The sequence below is a fragment of the Apis mellifera genome, linkage group LG6 (assembly GCF_003254395.2).
Source record: "Apis mellifera strain DH4 linkage group LG6, Amel_HAv3.1, whole genome shotgun sequence".
NCBI lineage: Eukaryota > Metazoa > Arthropoda > Insecta > Hymenoptera > Apidae > Apis > Apis mellifera.
Genome location: NC_037643.1, coordinates 6,214,057 through 6,241,094, shown reverse-complemented (window position 1 = coordinate 6,241,094; position 27,038 = coordinate 6,214,057). Strand labels below are relative to the sequence as shown.

Here is a 27,038-nt window from a genome sequence, read left to right as displayed (position 1 = left end):
TGGTGGAACTCGATTGGCGGGACGGAGAGGGAGAACGGACGAGTCTCGAGTGCGTGAGAGAGAGAAAGAGAGAGGGGGGAGAGGGGTGGCAGCATCGCGACCCCCGACGCGACTCTTCGATTCGAGACAGGCGAGAAACAGGCAGGCTGGGTGTGCGTAGGTATTTTCCACCCCCTGAGGACCCGCGACGCTCTCTCCTCCTTTCCGATTGTTACCTACACCCAGGTTGCTTGCACTGTTTTAACGTTATTCGAGACAGGTCCCTTTGTCTACCGATACGTTGCGCCTTCGGCGGAATACCGGCCGAAGGGTTCGCACGGAAAAAGGGTGGAGGGATGTAGACGACGAGGGGGTAGAACGCCGTCATTAATTCTACACGTTGCTTTTCTCCTCTCTCTTTTTTTCCCCCCTCTCTTCTTCCTCCTCCTCTTCCTTTTTTTTTCCTCGCCGCTTCTTCGTCGCTCGCGGATCGAGCCATGATCGTCGCTCGATCGTGAATTTTTCATTAAATTAACGCGGCCTGTCGATTCTTTTGGCAGACAGATTTCGGACCGGTGATCGTACCCCCTCCTCCCTCTCCTCCCCGGATAAAAAGTTAGTTCTTCGCGACGAGGAACGAGAGAGAGGGAGGAAGGGACATCTCTCGCGCGTTTAAGTATTCATTATTTTGGAGCGTTTCAGACGGACGCGTGTGCTCGCACGTACAGTTTTAATGGCGTGAGCACGGCGTGAGGGCGGCAGACAGGGCAGAGGTTCCCAAACCGGTCGCGCAGAGAAACTTTTTCGCGAGGGTGTGCGTGCTCTTTTGACGGCGAGGGAAAAAAAGAGAAATATCGTCTGGCCTCGTAATCGAGACGTTAATTGTTCATTGTTATTTTACAGATGGAATTTTTAATGTAAGGAAGGATAATGAGAATCGTTTTAACCGAATAGAGGCTATTTCTCTTTGCGAGGATATATGTTTAGGACGAATTATAAAATTATACGTACTTTAAGTCTTATTTCTATTAATTAATGACGCTAGTTTTCGTTGGATACGATTGGGGAAAGCTTCGAATATTTTTATATTTCTTCTACGTCTGTGTATCCATCCATGATCGTACAAATATTGTGAATTATCGATACCTGTGAAATAATCCGTCGGGATCTATAAAATAATCAAAAAACAGTATGCTTTTGTATATTATCATCCAGTTGCAAATAATTCTTCCTATAATCTCTGGAACCGTTCCACCACAGTTAAATCGAAAAACATTTCTCTATCAAATGTAATCGAGATTATCGTGAAATATATTCGTATTCAAAAATTTATAAAGTTAATCAGAAGAATTATTTTGATTATTACTTTAATTAATTATTTAATTATTTTTCATTACCTTATTTACTCATTTTGTATCCAGAAATTTTAGAAATCCGTCGTAAAAAAACAAACATTTATCCTGTCCAATTTCCCATCTCGTTGCATATGATAAAAAATATCATAATATTCCAACAATCCATTTTTTTCTAAAAATTCAATCCACGTAACTTTTTGCGAAAATAAACAGAGTTGCCACGTTACGTGGTCCACCCCACGTAATTCTCGTCCATCCCTTTATCCTAGCCTTCCCTCACGAAATCGATTCGCTGGGGGGAGGGGAGAGCATGCGAACTCATGAAAAAAGACAATGGATAGTGTCAAAGCGTAGTCACCCACGCTATAATATACTTAACTACTTCCTTCACTCGTCCATCCCCTTGGCCATCTCTTCCGCACGTTCTCTTCCTATTTCCTTATATCCAACTACTCTTCACCGCTGCAGGACACGATAGTTCTGTCGATTTAAGATTGTCATGAAGTTATAAAGCTTTTCAAGCGTTCCCAACTTTTACTCGAATTTGATCTCCCTCCTCCCCTCACCTCGCAACACGTAGAAGAAGTAATTCTCGTGGCCCAAGTTTCGATTCGACTCCCTCATAAATGGTTGATAACGTGTATGCACCTGTGGAAGAAGTTGTGGTTAGCTTTATGCAAAGAGTTGTGAAATTGTTATTTGTGTAGAGTTTAGACGAAATGTTTTACATTCTGTTTCTTTTTTAATATGGATGAATATACGTGAACTTTTCCAAGAAATAGTAGGATTTTTTTCAAATATCCAATTTTTCTTTCACCTGCGCGCTCAGCACGAGTCGTGTCATCATCAATATTTTTCCTTATTACATTTTTTATTATTCTTCACACTTAGAAATGTTGATTTCTTCGATTCTTGTCTTGGATATGTAGTAAGAGATGAAGATATGTAATCTGATTGAAATTTATTTTAAAATTGTATAATCTAACTCAACTTAAAAACTTCATTTTTCAATTAGATTTTTATTCAGCGATCCGTTTACCTTTCCCTTTTAATTGCTCCCTTTTTTAATTCGTTGTAACGGAATCTTCAGGGGAGATATTATCCTCTCTCTTATTTGCAGAAATGATAACCCTGGACCGAGGTCGCCGGTCGGAAGTCAGGAAGATGCAACTCGGTTATAAGAGTGTTCTGTGACAGCAATTACCGTGACATGAAGTGAAGGAACGGGCCGTTTAAAGAGACTGTGCAAAATCCTGGAAGGCCACCGCAAAGAAGCAAGATTTCGAAATTTGTCCGCGTGGTCGACCCGAGTAGTGCAACTGTTTACGGTGAGTGAAATATTAAATTTTTTTTTTAAAGACGCGTGCTCTTAACGATAATTGGCTCTTAAGGAAAATCCTATCGCAACGCTAATGATCCTCGAATTAACGAAATATCGGTTATATTTATGATAATACTTGGTTATAGTAAAAAAAAAAATAATCGCAGGAGATATAACATTCATATTTCTCGAAATATTTATCTCGTTCTCGAATAAATCACGCGTATAAATTATTCCAATTATCGTTTAAACAAGAAGCATAATATTTTGGTTAGAAACAGCAACAGATATCAAATGCTCTGATAAAAAGTCGTGCTTTTGTATATTTTGAGAATTGTCGATTAAAACTTCAATTTTAAAATGATTTTTTTTTAAACGGTTCTAGAGGCCGTTTCTTTTAACTTTCTTGAAAAATATCATAATCGTTACTCTACTATCTACTAATGTGAAAAGTATGATTCTCGAAGAAATTTAATTCGAACACATTAAAGTTGGAAGGTTGAAAAGTAACTTTATCTCTCGATATAATAAGTTCGCAGAAACTTTTCATGCCGCGCGTCACCTTTATTTCCGGAGAAATTGAACAAATTCGGGCCTTCATTCGATATCGAAGATTCCATCGGAAAACCAAAAAAAAAAAAAAAAAAAAAAAAAAAAAAAGAAAAAGGAGAAAAAAAAAGAAAGGGGGGGGAAAAAGCTCGTGCTTTTTCATTCATACCAGGACGACTGCGTTTACGTTACGTTTATCGATGATCGATTTTTCAATTTCCCACATTCTTCGTCCCATTGTGACCACAGTCTCGCCGTTTATTCCTGTATCAAGCCGGAACGAATATCGACGTCCCCTCCCCCCCCTCACCACCCCTTTGCAATTGATTCCTACCGAGCCAGCTTTTAATATCGGCGACCATGAATAATTTCTAGGCAACATTCGTATTCCGATGCTCATGGCAAACATTCATCACCCCCGCCATTTGTAGTACACAGACCTGTGTGTTTATACGCGGCGAAAGTTGACGATCAACGAGATACGAAACGAAACGAATCCCATCGGCGGACGAGCTGTGCTGCGCTATGCACCATCGTGGCAATATTGTAAACCGATACAATAACGTTAGTGGAAACGTTCACTCGAAGAGGAGAGAGAAAAATTGTGCATCTTTGATTTTCCACCTCCCCCTTAATTTCGTTAATTCGACGTTTCACTTCGATTTATGGTTCGTATGGTTTCGCATGGAACGTCCTGCGGGAGGAAATTTGATGATGATTTATAAATATAATTCGGTAATTTGTTTCCATTTCGAGGTTTCAGTGAAATTGAAAAAAATAAGAAATTAGTGGGATCGATTGTTCAATTAGATTATTCTTTTATATTTCGAAATTTGTTATTTTCTTGTCGAATAATAATTTGAAATAAATTGTTTGTCATACGCTTTAAAGAGTGGAAAGAAGAGTAGAAAGTTGAGAGTGGAAATCCGTTAATTATATTAACTAAAACTTCTTCGTATTCTTTACTCTCTTTTCCGTCCACGAATGTTTTGTCGTTAAACAAGTATAAACCTTTACAAGCACACGAGAAATCCTGCATCCAAGATCTCGTAATATATAATACTCGTTTAAGTTGATCTTAAAAACGTCGATCAAAAGAAAAACTTTCGCACTTCTTTATCACGCACGAAAAGTATTCAAAAGGTATCCTCGAAAACGAGCATTCCTCAAGTCTCGATGAAATAAATAATACAAATATACATCCCCTCGGTGATGATCGAGGGCAAGGGTGATGATTTCTTTTCTCTTTTTTTCTTTTTTTTTTTTCACACTCTCCGCCTCCCAGACACCGATGTGTTGCGCGTACTCGACGGAATGCATATATGAAACGTCAAATGCACTCGGCACGGTCCATCAAAATGCAAATATCTTTTATCCGCGCCCGGTAATGTATGCGCCCGTGGAGAATCAGTATTCAGGCCGAGTACGGCCGATCCGCCCCTACGGTATCGAAACCGGTATACGTGTGTGCACCGGCTGGAAGTGTGCGGATACACACACACACACGCGCGCGCGCGCGCGCCGCAGGGTTAGCATTGGGGGCGAAGTAACCCCTCCGTAAAGACCACGAGCCACCCTCTTGGCCAAATCTTTATTTTACGACCGATCCGCCCGATCGATGGCCCCCCCTTCCATCCTTCTCGATGACAACCGGATCTCTCTCTCGTTCCGTGACCAATTTTAATTGATACCACCTCCTCGACGAGCAAGTATACATGTGTGTGTGTGTGTGTGTGTGTGTGTGTGGATCCTTCGAAAAACGAATTCCTCCGATTGGCGACGAGCAATCGGTTATAAATCATGGAACGAGCACAGGTCTCTACAGGAGGGATGGATCCCTTCTTTCCTTCTTTCAATTTACGTCTCTCTCTCTCTCTCTCTCTTTCTTTTTCATCTTTTTACTCGCCATGTGCGAGACATGAGTGAGACATGTGTCGTTGTTAAATCGATCGATCTCGTTTCTTCTTCTTTTTTTTTTTTTTTTGGAGGGAATTTATCGGTTTCCTATAAATCTCTCTTGCGAACCGCTTTTGATTAAAATTAACCCATTTACTTGTATATATATGCGATTTGTATATTGGAATAGAGGATCGAAACAGAACTATTTTGTTTTAATCTGTTAGGCGTTGTTGTTAAATGGAAACGTATTACGCTGAGATATAATCTTAAACAGCGAGTATCGAGAAATTTATTTAATTAAATCACACACGTTCGTATCACGTTTGGTGATTTATCAATAAAGTATGTATGTATAATTTCCTCCTCTTCTCTGATGTTTTATACGGGAGAACGTTTACAATACCTATGTTTTGACACAAGTTTCTCCAGCTGTTCCGAAAATTCCGGGACAGGATGTTGGAAAAAGCTAAAATCCAGCCCGGTGTCTCCAACTTCTCGTCTCCTCCTCTCTCACACCCCCTCCCCCCGTCTCCCCCTTGAAATTTCATTTCCGTCCCCGCTCGTGGAATAGTTGGTGCGTCGTTTATCGCGTTATACACGCCCCGATATTACTTCCATCGTTTCACCGATTTTTATATTTTCGAATTGATGAATATTAAAGCCTGCGGTTTTAATCTCTTCCCCCGTCCACCCAATGGAAACTATTTTTCCTGTTCGGGGGGAGGGGAAAAAAAAAAAAAAAAGAAAAAAAAATATCCTGTCCTCCAGCCGCGCGATAAAAACTTTTTTTTTTTTTTTTTTTTTACGAAACGATTTCGAAATCTGAATTTTCGGCGAATCTCGGCATTTATCGGTATCGATTAGGTTTAACCGTTCCACGGTTGGAAACGGTTATTCTATTTCACGAATGGAAATATATTTCGTTGTATATAGGCGAATATCGGGCGCGTATCTAATTTATCGAACAGCATTAATCATTTATGTAAATATCTATAATGGGACTTTTAATCTTTGCTCTCCCCTCCTCCCCTCTCTTTAAATATGATACATTAAATTTTTTCATTTTTGTAGCATTGAGAGTTTACAGTACAGTTTATCGAATTTTACTTCGTTATTTATTGAACGTGTGTGTAAAATGATTATGTACAAAGTCGAGGGTGAGAGGTCGTAAATTTTGAAATTGAAGTAAATGAAATGTAAAATTGAAAAAAATTTATATTGGTATACAAATCGGCAGGGGAGTAAAATTTTAAACAAGCGAGAAAAAAAGGAAAAGAAGGGATCGATGAATTAAATTCAGAGGCAATATTTTTGAATTAATATGAATCATAAGATAAATTGAATTACAGTGAATTCATTTCAATATCTGTTAATATTGTTGTTCTAATGGAATGGAAATAAAAAAAATATTTGCACAATTACAATTTTTATACATTAGTTAATTAAATTCAAGAATATTTTATACTCTTTAATAATATTTCTACACGGTTATAAGAATTGTGCAAACACTTTTGTATTCACTGTAACAACAAACAAGTTTATCTAAAAAAATTATCATTCGAAATTTTCATTTAAAGAATCGTCGCATTTTTAATTAAGCATCGTCCCGCGTTTTCGCATCTTTTCGAAAACTCGTTTAATTTCGGGCTTCCCTAACATGTTTCGCCTATGTCGCGTAGCTATTGGTTTTTAGGTCGAACAATACGGCGTTTTTATTCGGATTAAAAGGGGTTGATGCTTCTAAAAGGGGCGGTTTTCGAGCTATGCTCGTTGAAATGTTTGTTCCTTCTTGTTCCGCACAATTTCTCCTTGTTGTTTGCTGACACAGTTTTTAGCGACTCTATGGATATGTAGCGTTGCTTTTCTTCACAATAAACGTGCCTACTGTTTTACGTCGCGCAACATTTAAGTCCATATGATTTTCATAATTCATTCATTATCCATAATTTTACGAAAAAGGATTTTAAACAGTTTTCGGAACTGTTTCCATACTTACTTCATATTTCACTCCTTCCTGTCTATATTTAATTTCTAAACAATTTCCACTTAATATAATTCCTGATTCCTGAAAATAGATAATTTTTAATCGAAAATAAGATTAAGATTAATTAAATATAAATATCGTAGAGATTTAAAAATTTTCTTTTCTTCGAAAAATCGATCGGTCATTTCATATTTCAACTCCCTCATTATATTCGACAAATTGAAATGAAAAATTCATTCGTATAAAAATAAACGAAATCGAGAGACTCCTAATTCCGACGAAATTCAATTCAGGGAAAAAATTATATCGAAAAAAAAGTTGGATCGTTGAACCGAGGTATAATAATTAAAGCGTCAATTTCAATTTTTAAATATATTTTTTTAATTTTATCCCATTTTTAGCTTCGCGACGTATCTAATTCAATTCCTCTCGTTCACATTCAATCGATTATAGACAATGCCAATTCTAATTTACATCTCGCAATTAACAACACGCTTATTTTTCCACCCCCGTAATTTTCTTTCGTCTCTTCTTCATCCGAAGAGAGAAAGAGAAAAGGAAGAAGAAGAAAAAAAAAACTGGGATTATTAAATTCGACAAAATAGACCTCTCGAAGGATTTTCAAGGATGCTTGACGTCCCCTTATAGCCGAGCCCCTTTTTCCACAGAGATCTCGAGAACCAAGCCCCCGGGTTTGCCCTCACGAAAACGGACGTTTAGAAAAACGAACGATTTTATCGCGAGGCGAATTGAATCGAGATCGTTGGATGACGAGATCGAGAGGGTGGTGGTGGAAAGTGAACAAGAAGCGAAGGAGGAGGAGGAGGAGGAGGAGGAGGAGGAGGAGGAGGAGGAGGATACGAGAGAAATGCAACGGGTCGCATTACGCATCCCTCCTCCCCCAACCTCTTGTTACCAGTTGTAGTCGCGTGTATTTGCATACAAAAGGGCTTCCTTTACGTTTCGTAGCATTACTGTTACTTAGTATTTCCCGATCGAGTGAAGATGCTTCCTTTACGCGATACGAAAGAGCGAGGAAATATCGTTCCTCGTTCTCCTTGTCAAGATGAATTGGAAACGCTGTTGAAAGATCTATTGATCCCCGCTTCAGACACAACTTTGTATTAAATTCGAATTCTTTAGCTTCACGAGTTATTAAGTTTTACATTAATATCGAAATACACTTTTCGATCGATGCAGTTTTATATATATAATATATATATATAGGTTAATGCGAAAATTTTCTCTTTGATTTGATTCGAAGTTTGTAATTATGAACCGTTTCGATTAAATTTCTCTCGTGATTGATAAGTTTGCCAATGATCGATTTGAAAAGTTAGTTCGATTAAGTTTCGCGCCCGATACTTATATTTTAATTATAATACATTTTAATCGTTTCACGATTTTCAAATTACAATAATTTTCTTTCGCTCGATTAACGATTCGAATGATTTTTATTTGTTACACGTCGTTTTGCTAAATTATTCTCTCGACAATTACAAATTGTAATGTGTAAATTTTATACAGAAAAAAAGAGAGAGAGAAAAGAAGAGTGATCGAAGCGTTATAACAAATTTTAACTTCTACTTTTTAATATAAAACTCTGACTTCTTGAAACTATATAATTAATAAAACTTTACACGCAATACACTTTTGTTTGAACACTTTTTAATAATAAAAAAAAAATTCTCTATGAATAAACTTCACAATATCTTCTTGATGAATGTCAAATGTTTCATCATTCTATTCGATGACGTTTACGTAATTTTCCTCCCTTCTTCCTTTCTCCTTCAACGTAATTCGAATAATTTTTGGGCTTGTCGGATGCTAAAAGATACAAGATTTTTTTTTTTTTTTAAAGTTTTTCTTATTCACCACGCCGCTAACCCTGTTTGCCCGTCGTTTTAAAAATAGCGATTCCTGGCCTGCCTCCGTGAAACGCGTGTCAGATAGGGAAATAAAAAGAGGAGCAGGGAAAAAGTCGCTCTCCGTGAGAATCAAGTAATTCTTTATGTATGCTTCCCGAGATATAGGCACGTTATCTCAGGTATCCCCGGTAGCTGTGCTAACAAACCCGGGTTTTCCCCGAGAAAATATATGCGCGCAATATTTACCGCGAAAAAATATTGTTGGGTGGATAAGAGGGAGAACGAGGGAGAACGAGAAATAAAGTTTCGAAATGTAAAAGATTGCCAGGAAAATTTTTACTCGATCTTTAAATTATTTCATCTCGATATATCGAAGAGATTCTCGAAGGGGTGGAAGAAAGCGAGATGATTCGAGGAATCGAATCGAAGAGATTAAAATTTGCGCGTGAAAAAACTGTGGATGGCGTGGAACAATTTTTTTCAAGATTACATTCTCGATATAACTCGATCTCAATGTGTTAAAAAGCGTTCTCGAAACCACTTTTCATCGATGAAAGCATTTACGATTCCATCTCTATCGAGAGAAGCTTTTATTCCTTCCTTTCCTACTAATTTTTCCTTTCGTGTACATCTCTTCATCGTCGTCATCGTCATCGTTATTATCAATGAAATAACAAACCCGTAATAAAAACGTAATTAGTGACGGCCGATCGGCGAGAAAGGGGATCGAATTCTCGACGAGTAATAATCTCGACAACGATTTCAATTTAGATACGCTGCCGAGGAAAATTATCGCTCGCTGACCGATCCTCATCCCCTTGGCTTCGATACATTCGCTTTCCCCCCCCTTTAACGATGAAATCGGCCGATGAAAGCAATCGGTAGGTTTCGAGGCTGGGTACAGAAAAGAGAGAACGCTCGCGGGAGAAAGTATTTTTCGCGTGGTGGCCACAGCCGTTGAAACTTCCCTTCTGCCCGATCCTGTTCGATTGAACGGTCTCGAACGCGCTGTTTAACCGATCGCCGGTAAAAAAGCCCAAATGAGATTCCCCGTCTCTCTATATACACCCAGGCGCGTGGAAAAAACGCACGCGCGCATTTTCCCAGCCTCGGATGTTCCGCCTACCCTTTTTCGTGGCCCGCGTGCTTCTCCTTTTTTCTTCTTCTTCTTCTTCTTCCTCTTCTTTTTTTCCATCGACCCTTCCTCCCTTCGTAACTGGCCGCTGTTGCACGCACTTTTGCCAATTTATTTCTTCATTATTATACACGATGCCTCGCTGCCTTCCATCCTGCCGATTTTCTTTAAAAAGAAACTGGACTGCAACTTTTATCTCGCTGGTCTTAGAATTTCTCAAGTTTGTAGCGAGCCACGTTTATTAGAAATGTGGTAGAAGAAGAAAAAATCGCCTTAACAAATTCTACTATTCTAATTTACATTAAAAGAAAATATACGTTTTAGAATTCTCTATAAAATATTAATATAATTTTAACGAACGAGGCTGTGATAATAATTTGTAATAAAACGTGCAAGCTTTATACTTTTTTGAATATTCATATCAATAAACTAATATCAATGGACGACAAAGACGAATTAAAGCAATCGAAGATCATATAAATCTTTCGATAAAGAACTTCCATAAAGTAACTTTATAGATTCGATATTATCGAAACGATTGAAACTGAGCGATTATCTCTTGTTCCCCGTGAATAAATATAAATATATATGAATGCACACAATCGATGTTTAGTAAGAAAAAGAGATAACGGATAAGCTCTGTGAATAAAAAAAAAACCACTAAGAGATTTGGTTAGTTATCGCGAAAGAAAATTAAAGGAGAGAAACAAAAGTAAAAGGGAAAGAGAAGTTGTGGCCGGAGGATGAAAAAGCAACGACAAGGATTATAAAGGATTGAGCGTGAAAAGGTATGACGAGGATGGAAAAAGGATGGAGAAAGTGGAATGCATATTTTTTTTTTTTTTTTTTTCATTCCGCGATTAATTTACGATATAACTATACGATATTACTTTTTTTTCTCGCGGCGAAGAAAGTTGGAAAACTCTCTGGGAACGATAGTTGATGCATATTTGGAAAATTTGCAATGCGGAGCGGATTGCCGGATATAATAATATCCTCTCCATTTTGCGCCAAATTGCATCACGTGTAAAGCGGCTCTCGATAATTTACGCGCAATTTAACTTACAATTAGCACGAATTTATTTCATCCTATCGCGTTAACGGTTATGGTTGAAATCAAGGATTAAATAAGCGCCTCAATTTTGCAACTACGTAAAATCCATATTCCGCGAGAAATTATTCGTGATTACTATGATCGTGAACCTTTCCGATCGATATTTTAAAGGAGATTATTTAAATCTGATCTCACTTTCACTTCGCTCCTCATTTCGCGTAATTTTTATCGAAAATTCAGATCCAGATGACGAAACGATTCGATGATTTGGCGCGTAGAGGAAAATTAGAAACGAAACGAGGATAATGAAAGGCTATAGCACTGGTTTCTGTGCTATTGCAATTCCCCTCCTATGTAACGCGATTGTGTAATTGTCAGCAATAGAACGAGCGATCGTTCCATGGGATTTGCACGGTTATCACAGCCGTTTATGGCAGGCTGAGGGGTTAGACGTGCGCGTTATCATCTGCCAGCTATCAATAATAGAAGGACCGTCTTGCATTCGCGTCATCGACGTGACGAAACGGGCAATCTGGCTCGCATAAACCTCGAGATTATTACACAGGTTTCCTGTTTTCGAATGGAATATTGTACTAGTACGTGTTCAACACTTCCAACTGGATATATCCGTTTACCCGATATCAAACGTAGCTTCTCTAACCTCCTATCTTATTAAATATCAATAATATCTTTACGATAAAATTTGTACCCGATTTATCCACGAAGAATTGTCCAAGTTTGTCAAACCACGAGACAGGTTGGTTTAATTATTACTACCTCTACTTCTCAACATCGTTAAACTCGTAATCGATTAGAATCCCCTTACAACTTAACAAATTTTCCCCGCATCAAACAGAAATTTCGGTCGTAATGGCCTGCGAATTGGCTACCTATATATATATAAAACGCAGTTTACCGCGCGTCTGGATTCTAACAATTGCACAAGTTTCTCCGCCCTGGTCATCCCTTTTCCCCCAACTTACACAGATCCGACTCGCCTTTCTCGCCATATTCGCACTAATTTAAATATTTTCACGAAGTATATTCTTATATAATCTCGAGTCTCTTCAAATCTTCCAAGAAGTCTTCGAAGATCATTCGTTCCTCGCACGTGCACACTTACGATCCGGTGTCTATCGATCGAAAGAGCGGAACTCGGACGAGATTCTTATCCTTTCCGGTGATATCGCTCGCCGACCAGCACGTTCGAAGGGGCGTACCTCGAGATATCGAGCTGTACGAGCCCTTAAACAAGTCGCAGCCAGCTCCTTAGCATCCATCGTGGGAGGGAAGCTTCTTTCTTCCGCCCTTCCCTCGGTTGCACCTTCCAAGGTTCCTCTCCTTCATCCGCATCCGAGCTGATCGACGACAACTGATAGCCGCGCCTCACGAAAGGGATGGGAGGGGTGGTTTAATTCCAAGCTGACTCAGCCGCACGCATTTGGCCGGAAAGCAATAAAGTTAAGTGTAAACACAGCGGCCTCTGCACAGACGACCCCTCCGCCGGATGGGGTTACGCCTTTCTCTCGTGTCTTCTTCGTCGTCCTCCTCCTCCACGTCGTTCTCCGGTGTCGTGTGACACGCGTGTCTGGGGGTGTTCATGCGTTAATCGTGACTAACGCGAGGGTTCCTTGGATTTGCAGATACGGGGCGACTGCACGCGTGCAACTCTCTCTCTCTCTCTTTCTTTCTTTTTCTTCTTCCAACGATAGAGGCGATATCTTCGAGAAAAAATATAACGCTCGTGACCCGTGGCTCGCGATAGCGCAGGAATGCGTCGTCCCTTTGTCGCTGCCGCGAGATCTGATTCGATTCAATTTCTTTTATTACGCGTATAAGTTACGTCCGCTCGATTCGAATCGATACGATCATTTATTTTTACCACTTCTGGCGGATTTATCTCGAACATGTGCGCGGCATAACTTGAGGGGAAACTTGGGGATGGGAATTTTCCCTGTGGAGGTGGGCGTTAGGTCGGATTAATGACGGGGAGCGTTCAAAATTCATCCGTGCGTGTTAATAAAATACAAATCACGAATGCGTGTAAGCCTCCTCCTTATCTCGGAGGCTGATCCCAGTTTGTTAGATTCTATTCGATATTTTCAAGGTTGTGACGCGCATGTTAAAGCGGCGGGGGATCCCTTCTCCCTCTCCCTTTCCGAAACTGTGGATCGCTTTCAGTGGCAATAACGGGACGAAGAAAAACGTGGAACATGCGAGACACATAAATATGGCCCCTGTTCGGCGGCATTAGGAGCTTATCGTTATTCCGCACACGTTGGCCGTTCGTCGCAGCCCACAGGCACTAACTACTTGCGTTACGAGTCGACCAAGAACCACCCCCCCGTAGATAAACAACAGGGAGGGAGGGAAGGGGACGGCCACCATCGTCGTCGTCGCCGTCGTCGTTCTCCTCCCTTCCCTCCGCACGGCCTACCTCTCGATAGCTATAAGCATTTAATTTGCATAGAAACGCGACTAACTTTGCCTATTAAACGTTCCGCGCCTTGAGGCTCACGCCAGCTTTCAATTACGACTCGAACGGCAAATCCTCCAATTCACTCTCTCTCTCCCTTATTGCTAATCCAACGATCGTTGCCCGGATGGACATTTTAGGACGTGATGAAACGTGTACTGTCGAGATATCCTTTCACTTAATTCGAATATTTGCTAGTGAAATTTTTTTTGATACGCGTGGTGAAAGAAATATTTTCTTTTTCAGTATCCCAATATGGATTAGACTATGGTGGAGTATCCTTGATTCGATTGTGAAAATATTTATTATACGGTATTTGTATTTATTCATGTATATACGATATGATATAATTTTTAAGGACGTTTCGTTTGCTTCTGATCGATATTTTTTAGTACTCGTTATTGAAGGGTTGCGAAGCAGCCGACAATCGAAAATCGTCGATACGATCTTTTCACCTCGTTCGTGAAAAGAAGGCGAGGCGCAGTATTTGCGGTCGCGGTTCGGTTACAGTTCGAATTATAGCTTTCTTCGTGGTACGATTTAATCTTTGCTTTTATACGACGGGTTCGTGTATTCGAGGTATTATAAATTGAACTTTGAAAATCACATTTATACCATGATGAAACGAACACATATAGTGTAAAAATTTTCTGCGTAAAACGTTCAAAAAAAAGGAATCAACTTTCGTTTCGTCTTGTTTCGTTCCCCGATAATTCTATTATCCGTTCGCGAAAATTTTGATAAACAACGATTACGTAAATCGATTTAACTAACAAGCAAACGAAATTCACGTCCCATGATCGATCTCTGTGCATCGAAAAAATTAGAAAGAATATACACGTGATAACAGAAACTTGGTTTCGTTTATTACATATTCTTTTGATTATACCTTTTCATGTAATAAAAACAAGACTCGATCGATGTTATGCCGATACAATACAAATACACTGACTTGTTGTAATGGTTCGAGCAAACGCGACTGCTTTGAATCACAATACGCATTGGAATTTTTATTTCTTTTTTTTTTTTTTTTATTTATTTAGATACAAAGAGACTCCACCAGACTCGATCAATATACTACACGTGCCTCGAAACACCCCCCTCCCCCTGTTGTTGGACCGAGAAGCTCGGTAAATCCTCGAAACCAGTGAAACTTACCACTGCTTACCCTAAGATCGTGAGACCTTGTTCGATAAAACCTTTGGAATACGCCTACAGTACTCCTACACCACGACCGCTAAGACCCTCGATGCGTAGAACCTGGGCTCAAACTACTACCCCCAAGGATCGGATACTTCGACCACTAACCAGGATGGAGCCCAGGGTTCGAGACACAGGATCGCCAGGGATTACTCGGGGATTGTAGAACCGTCATCGACAAAAACCTTGCGAATTTGAAATCTATCGCGTTAAATCGTAAGACGAATAGTATTATCGAGATCTTATTATTTCGTGCATTATTTGTCCCTCAAATAGAATTCGAAAAAGATTGTTCGAAATTATTCCCGTATCATTTGTGAAAGATAAAATCCATGTTTCATCCTTCGAAAAATCAAATATCCAAACGAGATTCGAAAGGCAAGGTTGTTCAGAATTATTCAAACATTTTATAGAACTTGATTGAGAAAAAGATGCACGATTAGAAAATATACAAAACCTGATGGATTCGATATATTTTCTACTCTCCATGCGTTCGACTTTAAATCTGACGATATCTTGTGCACCTCTGAATCAAGGAATGTATAATTATTTTCTTGAAACTTCTTTATATCGAATGTGGAAGAGAGAAAGGGAACAGAAACTCGAAGAGCATATATTAGAAATTTAATTTGATTTCGATCAGGGCACGAAGCGGTCTCCTCTTTTCGTTCCACGTATTTCTTCTTTTATCTCCCGGCAAGATGTTTATTCGCCATAAGTAGCGGCTTCTCGCTGCTTCAACATCACCGGTATTCTTCGGTATTGTGAATAGGCACCGTGATGGCTCTTTTCACGAACTGCTTTCCATCATCCGTTATCACTCTGAGCATCTGCGGCCTCATTTGCAACCATGTATGGCCTGTTCCGCCCAGTTCTCCGCCCTCCTCCTCCCTTCCTCCCCCAGTTTCTTTTCTTTCTTTATTCGTTTCTTCGGCTTCCTCAACTTTTCGCCCTTTTAATCTCACTGGCTTTTCACCGAACGAAAACTTTCTCCCCTCCTCCTTTCCCCGAACCAACCCTTTTCATGCACTGCCGCGAGCATATTCCCTCCTCGCGTGCATCCAATATGAAATACTTTTCGTCCATCAAATTACATTCCGCGATACAAACTTGCGGCATTAATCTAAACAAGTTTTCAAGTTTACGCTCCATCGTAAACTTGAAAATTTCTCCTGGCAATTCGTAGCATTCTCGGCCAACAACGACGTACGTTTAACAACCTACTTTCAATCGCGTATGATATGCACCTTGTAAATCGAACTTATAAACTTCCTCTCGTTTATTATTCTTCGATATATTATTCAGGCGAAAAATAATTTGCGTCTTCGAAGAACGAAACGATTCCACGATTTATATTTCCATCTTCGACAGGCATCAATCTTCCAATTAATCACGATTCCTTTCCTTATATAATATTCGTAACCGAACTGAAATCTGTCTGAATTTCCACTCTCAGAGACGTCCATGGCCCCGTCGCAATCCCGATATCGCCAACGACATCAAAGCTTGTAACCAAGGTTTTGGTCGGGTTGAAAAGGGGCACGCGACGGAACAAAACTCGAAAACTGCCCCTATTCACCCATCGTCGTCGTCGTCAAACAGTCGTTTCGCAAAGAGATTGCCCAATTGGAAGGAAGAGTCTGAAGAGCGAGACTGTATCGGGGTGGAAAAAAAGATGGCGATTTACGCGTCGCAATTTTCCACAACGTGGACAACGAACAGCCTCGCGTTTGCAAAACCGAACTACCTATTTCCAGGGTAATCGGCCTGGCCTGGCATGGCCGTTCCGCGAGACGCAATTGCCCTCTGCCTTTTTCCACGGCATTTCTACGAATGCGCGCGCGAGGAGACATAGAGCGCGCTCATTACCATTATTACGGGGGTGGGGAGGGGAGGAGGGGAGGACGATAGCGTTGCATTAATTCCCGGGAAATGATCGGCAATATCGACGCGATAACGCGGGGCCATGGCGGGTCGTCGGCCTGAATTCCGCAAAGTTGAAACGGGTGAATGTGAGGCACGAGGAAGGGGGGTGTTGGCGCTTGGTTGTTAGGTTTACGACGTGCTTGTTTTTTCCTCCCCTTCCTTCCTTTTCTCCTCTTGAGAAATGAAGGTAACTGGGCTAATACTTGGCAATTTTGCGAAATGTATGTTGTACGTATGAAACCCTTTCCCCATTTCGATCGAATATCGGAATATTATTTTTATTGGAAGATATTTTGAATTTTAATTCTTTTCTCAACGGATAATTTCTTAATTCGCGTGACAATCTTTAAAATTCTTTAAAAAGAATTTTAAAGATTGTCACGCGAAAGATAAAGATTTGAAGGTTGAAATTGGTTAATAATTTGGAAAATATTTTGAATGGAGATTAATCTTAATTTCGTAGTGATTATACGCACTGAAGGTAAGAAGAGTAGCAAGTACCCTTCCCGTACCTATTCCTACCCTACCCGATATCGAAGCTCGAAAACGCATCCGCTTTCCCCATCCCGGCAATACATCTTCCGTCCCCGGCCATACGTTAAGCATTGTCACAGTGGCTGGAACATGCCGAAACCGGGCCAACTTAGAGAGAGAAAGAGAGAGAGAGAGAGTCCCTCTCCTGGCCAGGCCTCGATAACTTTTACGCACCCTCGCCGCTTTATAGCGCGCGTACGCGGCAGAAATGGTTTTACATATATCACATCGGTGAAATTCGATAAGGGGGGAGTGGAGAGGATCGCGAGGGGCCGGAAAAACTCGTGGGGAACTGAGTTGGGAACTTTTTCAGAGAGGGAGGGAGGGAGGTTAGTCGATTAACGTGGCGAGGCATCTCGCCGTGAACGACGACGAAGAAGAACTCGAGGCCCAGGAACTCGAGGAACTCGGTCCCTCCTCGATGGACATGAAAATTGTACGTAACCACCACCACTACGACCAGACCAACTTCTTCCACCAACCTTCTTCCTCTGGCTGCGCCTCACGTGCGCAGACCACGATGTCTCCCAGGTCTTTGCAGAGAACCTTGCTAGAACTGAGGTTTCCTTTAAATATTCATTCCGTGTAGCGGCTCTGCTCTGCCCTGCCCACTTTAATGTTCCCCCGTTATCCCAGACACTGTTCTGCTTTTTGCATATGAGCGTCGAGTTGCGTGTTTTTTTTCTCCTCCTTCCTCCTCTTCTTCTTCTTCTTCCTCCTTCTCCTTTTTCTTTTTTCCTCGCAACAGGAAGGAGGAGGAAGGGAAAGCGGAGAGGGCCAGGCCACTTGGCAGACTTTGGCGAATATCCCCAAGGCGCAGATTTAATATTTATCCGTACGAGAGGAGGCTACGAAACTTGTCCTCGCCGTTACGCTCCACTTGCCAGAGTTTTCCGCCGGTCTCTCGTGTCGTTTGCGCTTTACATTTAACCCTGACGCGCGCCCTTAATCCGCGACGCGGCCCGCCGATGCTCGTCGTTGCGTTTCCCGGCTGGAGAGCGAAGGAAGAATAGTGGTTGGACTTGAGACGCTCGGACGAATACTTTTTTACATCTTTGTGAAATTTTGCAGGAGGGATGTGGAATTTGTGTATCGTGTTGGAATGGAAAGGGAGGAGATTCTATTGAGTAAGGAAATTGTAAGGAAGGTATACTCTGTGAGATTGTTCGATGAATTTGAAGATAAGCTCGCACTGCACAATATAAAAAAAATTGGAATCAATTGGAGAAAAATTAGGGAGGATATTATTTTATTTTTCTTATGAACTGTAGAATTCTTAAAATTTTGGAAATTATATACTTACAGATAAGATGATTTTTATTACTACGTACGCGTGTCTTCCTCACTTTGGACATCGAAAGGATTTATTTTCCCCCAGAGTAGCCACGTTCAATTTGCACACAGTATATACGATTTCTTTTTCCTTTTTTGCCGTCTGCAATTCTTGGAACGTTCTCTATCAATACTTTATTCCATCTCGTCCATGAAGGATGTCTCCACGCTTCTGGCAAATGTAAATTTCTTTTCAACAGTTTTTCGAGAAACGAGTACAATATTCGAGGAACGAGGCGAATCTTTTGTTTAAATTACATTCGTGAAAATTTAGTCTTGTATGCAGTGAATATTTGAAGTTTATATAAAGACTTATAACTTGTGTTAATTTTATAACTGTGTGGAATTTTTAACATCGAGACTTGTGATTTGTGCAACTACGATTCCGAACTATTATTGCCAAGATTCGTGATCAAGACTGCCTTGGCTCACTTGTGATGGAATTTATATTGAATCACTCCGAGTCTATAGAATCTTGCTAGTATACCGAGTCCAAAGACACAGACCCACACGATTCTAGCATTCGATTTAGGCTAACTACCATCCTTATATTGAACCATTCCATACGATGTTAAAGTTTCCAAGCTGCTGTCAATATATGGGTTCCGATACAAAAATAAAATTTTGATATCGAGTCAGGTTGAAAAGTTCCTTACAAAACGACCTATCATTATCTATTACCTATAAAATTTTATACCCTAAACGTTCGCCAATTCCATCCCTATAAAATTTCTCCAAAAAATTGATCCAAAAGATTACAAATAGATTGATTATTCTTTCAAGAAGAATCATCAATAATCATCCACTCATTTTCCATTCGTAAAAAAAAAAAAAAAGTAAAAGAAATAAAATAATGGCCTAATGCTCTCTAATCCATTTCCAACTTTCTAAACCGACTCATGTATTTCTCCCAACCCCACCAAATCCTCGTTTCTCGAGTCTTTGATTTCGAGCAAATCGATACCGATATCGCATACCTATCGTTGTAAACGCATTCGTGCGCCCCCGGTGTTGCATTACGTCCTCTATGATGGTACACTCGCGCACAAACACACACACACGCGTGCACACACGCGAAAGAGAAGTCGTAATCGGTCTCAGGTGCAGCATGACCGACCCATTGACACGTAGGCGTCGTTAAAGGGAAAAGGCAATCGTGTTTCAAAGGAGCCATTATTTCGACGACGTCGCGCGCGCGTCTCCTCTTCCTCGGTGACATCGCTTCCGCTTTCATTGCCTCCTCTTTCAGCTTTCGAACACTGAACCGGCTCGTGTTGTAACGCGACTCGTTTAAAACCATCTTAACCGTACGTTGACCGTGGCGTAAAGGTAAAAGTAACTGCGCCGATGTTCCAAAGCTTACCGATTCCACGGAATAGGGGTTGGCCAGCACCACCATCATCGTCACGGATTCCCACGTACGGTGAAGCGCTTCGAGGTAAATCTCTTGTCCGTGATCACGTATCCACGATGGCCGCGATAAAAGCTGGATTAAAGATCCTTGGTGTCGACGGATGGGATGATTCGATTCCTTCTCGGCTGAGGAGAAATTATCGTTGCCATTAGATGCTCGAGATGCGGGGGTGGAATTATCTTCGGATGAAATCATTGGAAACGGCAATAATTAATCGCCGGAATCTTGAAATCTCGCGTCTTAACCCGATGCTTGTCGAACGACGATTGAAGAAATTGCGTCTCGAAAATTGTGAACGACACGCTTTGTTTATACGTGACTCATCGCTCCACGAGCGATAACGCGTAACGCGTGTTTATATTGCCGGATTTAATTTTCGGGAATTCGTCGAATTACGAACGATACGTTTCGAATATGTTTTTGTGTGTATATTATTTATTATTGGCGAGTCGTAACGTGTGTATTTTCTCGAAAAGTATTCGTCGGTTTGGCGAAAAAATTATCCTTTTTTTATTTTTTTATTTTTCGCACGACGAACGAATGAAATCGAATTTTGTGATTAATTGAAATGATAGCGCATAATTGGCCGGTTCTGTTGGTAATATGGGGGAGAGAAAATTAATTCGAACAAATTGCACGTTATCGGCATTGTGTTCGAGTTGCGTTCCCGGTTTAATCCAAAAATCAATTGAAATTAAAACACAATTGGTTTATTAAACTTTTAAACGATGTTATTTTATCGCTCGCCCCGTTTGTTTTAAATATTCATGGCACAAATAGATTCACCGCGAAACCACCTTCGGTTTGAAAATAGTAAATAAGCGAGGGGATAGAAGCTGTAGAAAATATTCTCACGCCACTCTCTTCCCGTGTAAGAATTTGAATATTGATTAATTATAACAATTTCCATACCATCGGCCAATACCACTCTACGTAGAAATTAGATGTCGCGAAGAAAATACAAATATATCCATATATCTTTTAAAAGATGCGATGAAAAATTCATGATTTCCGCGTTATAATAAATGGAATATTTATGAACGACTCGGCTGTTATCAACTGTTTATAAGTACCTTTATTACGAATCGCGTATGTGTAAGTTGAGCCTCGCACGATATATTATTGTTTTATTGGCGCAAAAGTATGAGTGCATACAGGAGACACTGACACTGACGTGATATTCTCGAGGGACCAGAGGCCCTTATCTGCACTGCAGGCAATGCATCGGGCTGCAATCCTGTCGATTCGCTCTCTCTCTCTCTCTCTCTCTCTCTCTGCATTTCGTTCCCGTTTCTTCTCTTGCTCGATCCTTTTCAGACTTTTCTACTTCGCAACGTGTAAGGAAATAAAATATTCAACGTGACACGAGTTTTTGATAAATAAGGGATCGCGGAATTGGAGTTTTTTTTAAAGAAATTGCGGCAAGTTTCGAGGAGATAAAATGTCTACAAATCTAAGTTCTTTTTTTTATAAATGTACAAGTTTTTTAATTAAAGATTGTACGTAATTATTATTTCGTTATTTAATATTCAATTTTTAAAGCAAGAAAAGAAACTTGTACACATATGCGCAACAATAAAGCTTCCAATTTTCTTGTTGCGAAGAGAATTTTATACAGAGATCCATTCTCTGGAAAATTTTTGAATTACGCCAAAGTGATGCAATAAAATAAAGAACGAAAATTGTATGTATCTTTCACGAAGCTCGCACGCATAAAAATAAAGGGGAGCGGTATCTTTATTATGGAGAAGCTTTTTGCATAAATATGTCCTTACCTTTATGATTTTTCATTCAAAGGATGATCCATTATAAACTCGTTTTATTATAAATTCAACTCTCACGTGCGCGATATCCAGCGATCTCATTCACTACGAATTTTAATCGAATCCATATAAAATTCTCCCCCTAAAAAAAAGAAAAAAAAAACGATACACGATACACTAAAGAAGCAAAGAAGAAGAAGAAGAAGAAAATAAATCGCACCTCTTGAAATACTTTTCCCTATAATATAACTATGATATACGCGAAAACTTGGAGGAGGAAAACGAGGGAGGAAAGCATCCTCTTCTTTTCTCTCCATCCAGATGTAAACCTGAATGGAGCAATCTTGCGCGAACTTCACAGATTAATTGGCTCAACCGACGACGACGACGACGACGACGACGACGACGACGAGCATCGATCCGATTCTTTTCTACCCTCGCGTTTCTGGTAATCACGGGTTATCGCGCCACCCGCCTTCCCCATTTCCACCCTCGCCAGACTATCATGGAACGTGTAATCTTTCACCGACACTGTATTTCTCCGTTCGCGGTTTCTTCCCCCTTTCTCTCTCTCCTCTTTTTTCCTCTTAATGTTCCTCGTTTCGATTTTAATTCGATTACAGGTGGACGTGACACGAGCAGAGTAAACTGTTACAGATTACTTAATCGCACGGTATCATCTTCGCAGTGATATCTCTGGCACGGTCTGCTACGATTTGTCGATTTCGTTTCGAATCGCTTGCATTTCATCTTTGGCAACAGTTTGGAAAATTTTATCTTATCTATATTGTTTTTTTGAGTCCTGGTAATGGCACGTTAAGAGTTCCTTCCTTTTTTTGCGGGGGAGCTTTGAAGCTGTTTGCGTGATTTTGCGAGTTTGAAGTGTTTGTTGGAAGAGAAGAGAATTGGGAAGGATTGATAAGGATAGCGATTTTAAAATTCAATACGCCGAGATAATCCTTTGTGCAAAGGATAGTGTAAAGTAACGTTGTTATATCGTGGAAAAATTGTCTTTTTTTTAAATCGTAGTTGAAATCGTGGTGAAAAATTAGAAAGATGGATTTGTCAATTTTGCCTTTGAATTCTATGTCTTTTTTTTTTTTTTTTTTTGATTCATGTAAAAGATACAATATTGTATCTATCTGTGTCTTTTTATTAAGTTGCAATTTGTGTGCAATATTTATTTAGACAGATATACCAAGTTTTCCAATTTAATTCTCTTTTTTAATTTCAATTTATGAGACGAATATATGAACCATCCTCGAGATGATTGGTTAATTAATTAATTAATTAACTCTCTCAAGAGAGATCTCAATCCATTCGTGGTTTATATTACTGTTATTCTTTTTACAGTTTCTCAATAAAACCTAGAAAAATTCAATAAAAGAATATCAATATCAAAGATTCTCCTCGTCAAATGTTTTAAAAAAATAAAAATCTTTGAATTTTCCTTCGAAAACGATCTATGAATGATTTAAATTACAAATATCCAAATTTTCTATGCCACAAATTCATCGTAATTGTATGATCGTTTTCGTTCATTGAAAAAAAAAAAAAAGAAAAAAGAAATAAAAAAACCCGGAAAAGACATTGATACGTTATGAAAATGGTCGATTATGCGTACTGTCGAAATTTCGTTTACAAAGTAACAAGTTCGGTGACTAGAGGTGCCCACTGTTTCAGTCACTAGCCCGCGCAGCCAGCACCGATCAATACAACCCCAAACCTCGGTTCGCGTATTTCCGAACCCAGTTTACCAACTGGTCGACGAAAACGCCCGAAATTCTATCATGGAATTGCAATTTCGGGAATCCGAAGAATGCGCGTTAGACAGCTTTGCCGCTTGTTTATTGCAATATTTTCCTTGTCCCAAAAAATGTTTCGTTCACTTCTTGCACGTGCTGTTCGACGATTCTGATTCGAGAACATAACGCACAATTTATTTTTACAGCTAAAATATTCAATCTATATTAAATAAATTAGATCAAGTTAGATTGTTTAATTTATCAATTAATGATAATATAGAACGAATTTTAAGTTGATTGGATTATAAACTATTTTTATTTTGTAAAAAAAATATTGGTTTCTTCAAAAAGAATAGCATGGATGAAACTCTGATGCTTTGGACGTCTTTTGTTTAAATTATCGTGTGAGTAATCCTGAAAGAACAAGTGTGTAAAACAATGAAAAAGGTAAAAATAAAAAGAATTTTTGGGACAACCTAATATTTCTTCGTTGCAGCAATTTCTTCATGGAAGAAGGGATTGCTCCAGTTCTCTCTTCGTTCAAGTCACGTGAAATTGTGATCGTTCCACGTTTGACAGTTGATATCGAATATCGATATATCACTGTAAATATCGTTCGTGTAAAAATGAAGAAACGAAATTCCTTCTTTTTTTTTCTTTCTTTAATTTGGAACTGGACTGGAATATGTTAATTATACCGGTGCATCGAACTCGATTATTAAGCTCGTCGGTAATTTATGCAAACAGATTCGATTATCTTCGTCATTTCGAGCCGTATTAAATATCCGGTACATTGTACCTCTAATCGTCGTGACAAATTAATTGTGAATATTTTACGAGTTATATTATATCGAATTTATATCGGGATCGGTTACATATGCGATGTAAAAGAATCGGTAATTTAACATTTAATACGCATTATGTAACGTATGCTCCGTATTTCTATACCACAAATTTTCAATTCATATTTGTTTTACTCGCAGGAAATTTGACAAAACTGAATCTCTACATTTTTCATACTAAATTTTACATTTAATTATATCATCTTCCTTTCATCGTTTTGAAATAATAAGTATCCTCTTATTTCCTCGAATTGAAAATTACATCTTGGAATATACCACCATATCAAACATTATATTACAAATTCGATCTTCCACTTTAAAAAAGAAACACACGTGAAATTCAATGTTTCAATTTGTACTCGATCGAAATTTTAATCTCATTTTCCTATTGAATCTCTGCCAACGAACTGACAAAGAAGAAATGGTCGAGAAGAGAAGAGAATAGCTCTGGATACACCAAGGGCTTCTTTTCTTATGGAGATTACAGGCGGGCAGAGGGCGTAGCTCATACGTGCGTGCAATTAAGTCGTAGAGACGCGAGCCTCTAAATTAACTTATTAAACGCGAGCGTGGGGGTGTACACGGACGCCTTAACGCGCCTACGAAGCCGTAAATAACATTCAGAGCCGCATTTTCTGGCCGTATATCAGTGCAGCCCCATGTGGACGGACCACGGCTGCGAGAAAGCACATGTAAACGAGCAAAGACGTACTCGCTGCCCTGCGAGGGAAGATTCCACTTTATTGCATCGAGCGTACCATCGTGTAATTTAATTTTCGAAACACCCGGGGGAGGGGGAATTGTACCGTTTCTGCGCGATCCTAAAATTCTGGAAATTCGTCGTAAATCGTCGAGGGGATCATCGTTTTTCACTCGTTGTCTCGCTTGTTGTATTTAGATATTTATGGATAAGTGGGATATTCTTATTAATTAGTGTTGATTAAGATGGATAATGTTTCTGAAGGATTTCGTTAAAGCAGATAATTTAATTTTCCAAGAATCGTATATTTCTTCGTAGCTTGGCGATAAATTCTGAAAATGCATTCATGTATTATTACATATATTCGACTCTTTGTGTTCAATTCTTCGGAAAAATTAAAATGGAGGAAATTTCGCTGCGAGCAAATTTTATATAGGCTTCGTTTTAAAGATTAATATATTATTTAATTCGAATCTTCTAAGATTTGTGAATAATTATATTTGATTAAAATAAGATTTCATTTTTTCTTTTTTTTTTTATTGATATTTTACGTAATTTGAATTTTCTGGAATTTATAAAATGGTGATACTATTGAAAGGAAGCCTGTATAAATATATGTACTTCATATTTGCATCTCTTATTGAATTATTCATTTAATAAAATCCGTAGACACGAGTAAGTAATTTCGATTGCGTACCGTTTTGCTTTGATCTTCCTCAAGGTAGTTACATTTTAGAATCTTATTCACGTACCTGTTTCTCTGAATTTGATACTTTGTAAGCTGTTTGCAGAAGCTTAGTTTATTTTATCCTCGCATAAATTACATTAAACGATGTTGCGTTAATCTTCGAAATTGTAATCAAAACTAATATGAATTAGTTCTAAATTTATCATCTTCATCATCCTACGTATCAAAATGTATAATATATATACACGTATAAATTTATAATAATAATTCATCCTTTGAATACTTAGAATTAAGTAATTTTGACATGATGAATAATAATTTTATATCATCTGGATGGAATAATTACGATGGAAAATCTTTCTCGTTAATTTCCAATTTCTAAAAAGAAGAAAATGTATTAATGATCGAATTAAAATAATTTTCTAACAAGAATTCTGCGATACAAATCAGCCATTCATCCGTTTATTTTTCGAAAATACCAATTATTTCTTTTTTCCTCGTCATTTTTGATCTCAATTCAAACAGCCAACAATATATATTCCCCCTACAGGTAGAGAAAAAGTTGTGTTAAAGATCCAGACAAAACTACTACCGTATCATTGTACACATCAAAGTTTACGACACGCGATATCTGTCTGTGATATAATATTACCTCAAACTTCATAAGGGATCATCATTCAGAAGTTGAAGCCTTCAGAGAATACACCTTTGTTCCCGGGATTTTCCAATCAACGCGCTTTTCCACATGAATTTTCTTCAGGGTCGACGACTCGCAAATACAACTTCGCCGCAAATCCGAATTCCATGGGGGGAGGGAGGTAAAGATGATCTGTTTCCCTCTCCCCTCTACGGCCCTTTATCAGGCTTCCGTAATCCAGAAACAGCTCTGAAAGTTTTGAAGTCCGATAAAGCGAACCGCGATTATGAAAGTTTTCCACCCCTTTCTCTCTTTCTCTTTCTCTCTCTTTCGTGCTCTCTCAGTCTTTCTTCCTTCTTCTGTTTGGCCCGGCGTTGCACGGTGTACGATTCGACGGGATTCAAAATTAAATCCATAACAGACTTTGTTTGGCTTTCGTTTCTTTTTTTCTTTCTTTTCCTATCCAGCTGCAACTGAAAGGTGAAATTTGAGTGATAACGTCGTGATACCTCGTCGATTTCGGCTTCATCGGATGACGAGACAGTTAATTACTCTGAGAATCTGTATCTAAATTTTGGGAATGAGGAATCGTGCCATCGTTTGTAGCTTGCGTTTTTTTGGAAATCAGTCGAGGGAT

At 39.2% G+C, this 27,038-nt stretch overlaps 1 protein-coding gene and 1 long non-coding RNA gene across 4 annotated transcripts in view; one reads left to right on the top strand and one right to left on the bottom strand.

The window, feature by feature from the left end:
* Positions 1–27,038, top strand: part of LOC408896 (semaphorin-2A) — a 503,815-nt gene that overhangs the window by 128,657 nt on the left and 348,120 nt on the right. For both annotated transcript variants that reach the window (XM_016912661.2, XM_006562478.3), the window contains exon 2: positions 2,455–2,662. The gene's annotated coding sequence lies outside the window, so the exon portion shown is untranslated. The remainder of the gene's footprint in view (positions 1–2,454; positions 2,663–27,038) is intronic.
* Positions 7,306–25,508, bottom strand: LOC102655043. Of its 2 annotated transcripts, none has more exons than XR_003304963.1 (4): positions 22,010–25,508; positions 21,802–21,931; positions 18,584–20,151; positions 7,306–10,255 (listed from the first exon to the last, which is right to left on the bottom strand). It is a non-coding gene; the product is annotated as an uncharacterized LOC102655043 (long non-coding RNA). The 2 variants fall into 2 exon arrangements; XR_003304964.1 differs by having other exon boundaries at positions 7,308–10,255; positions 18,584–18,784.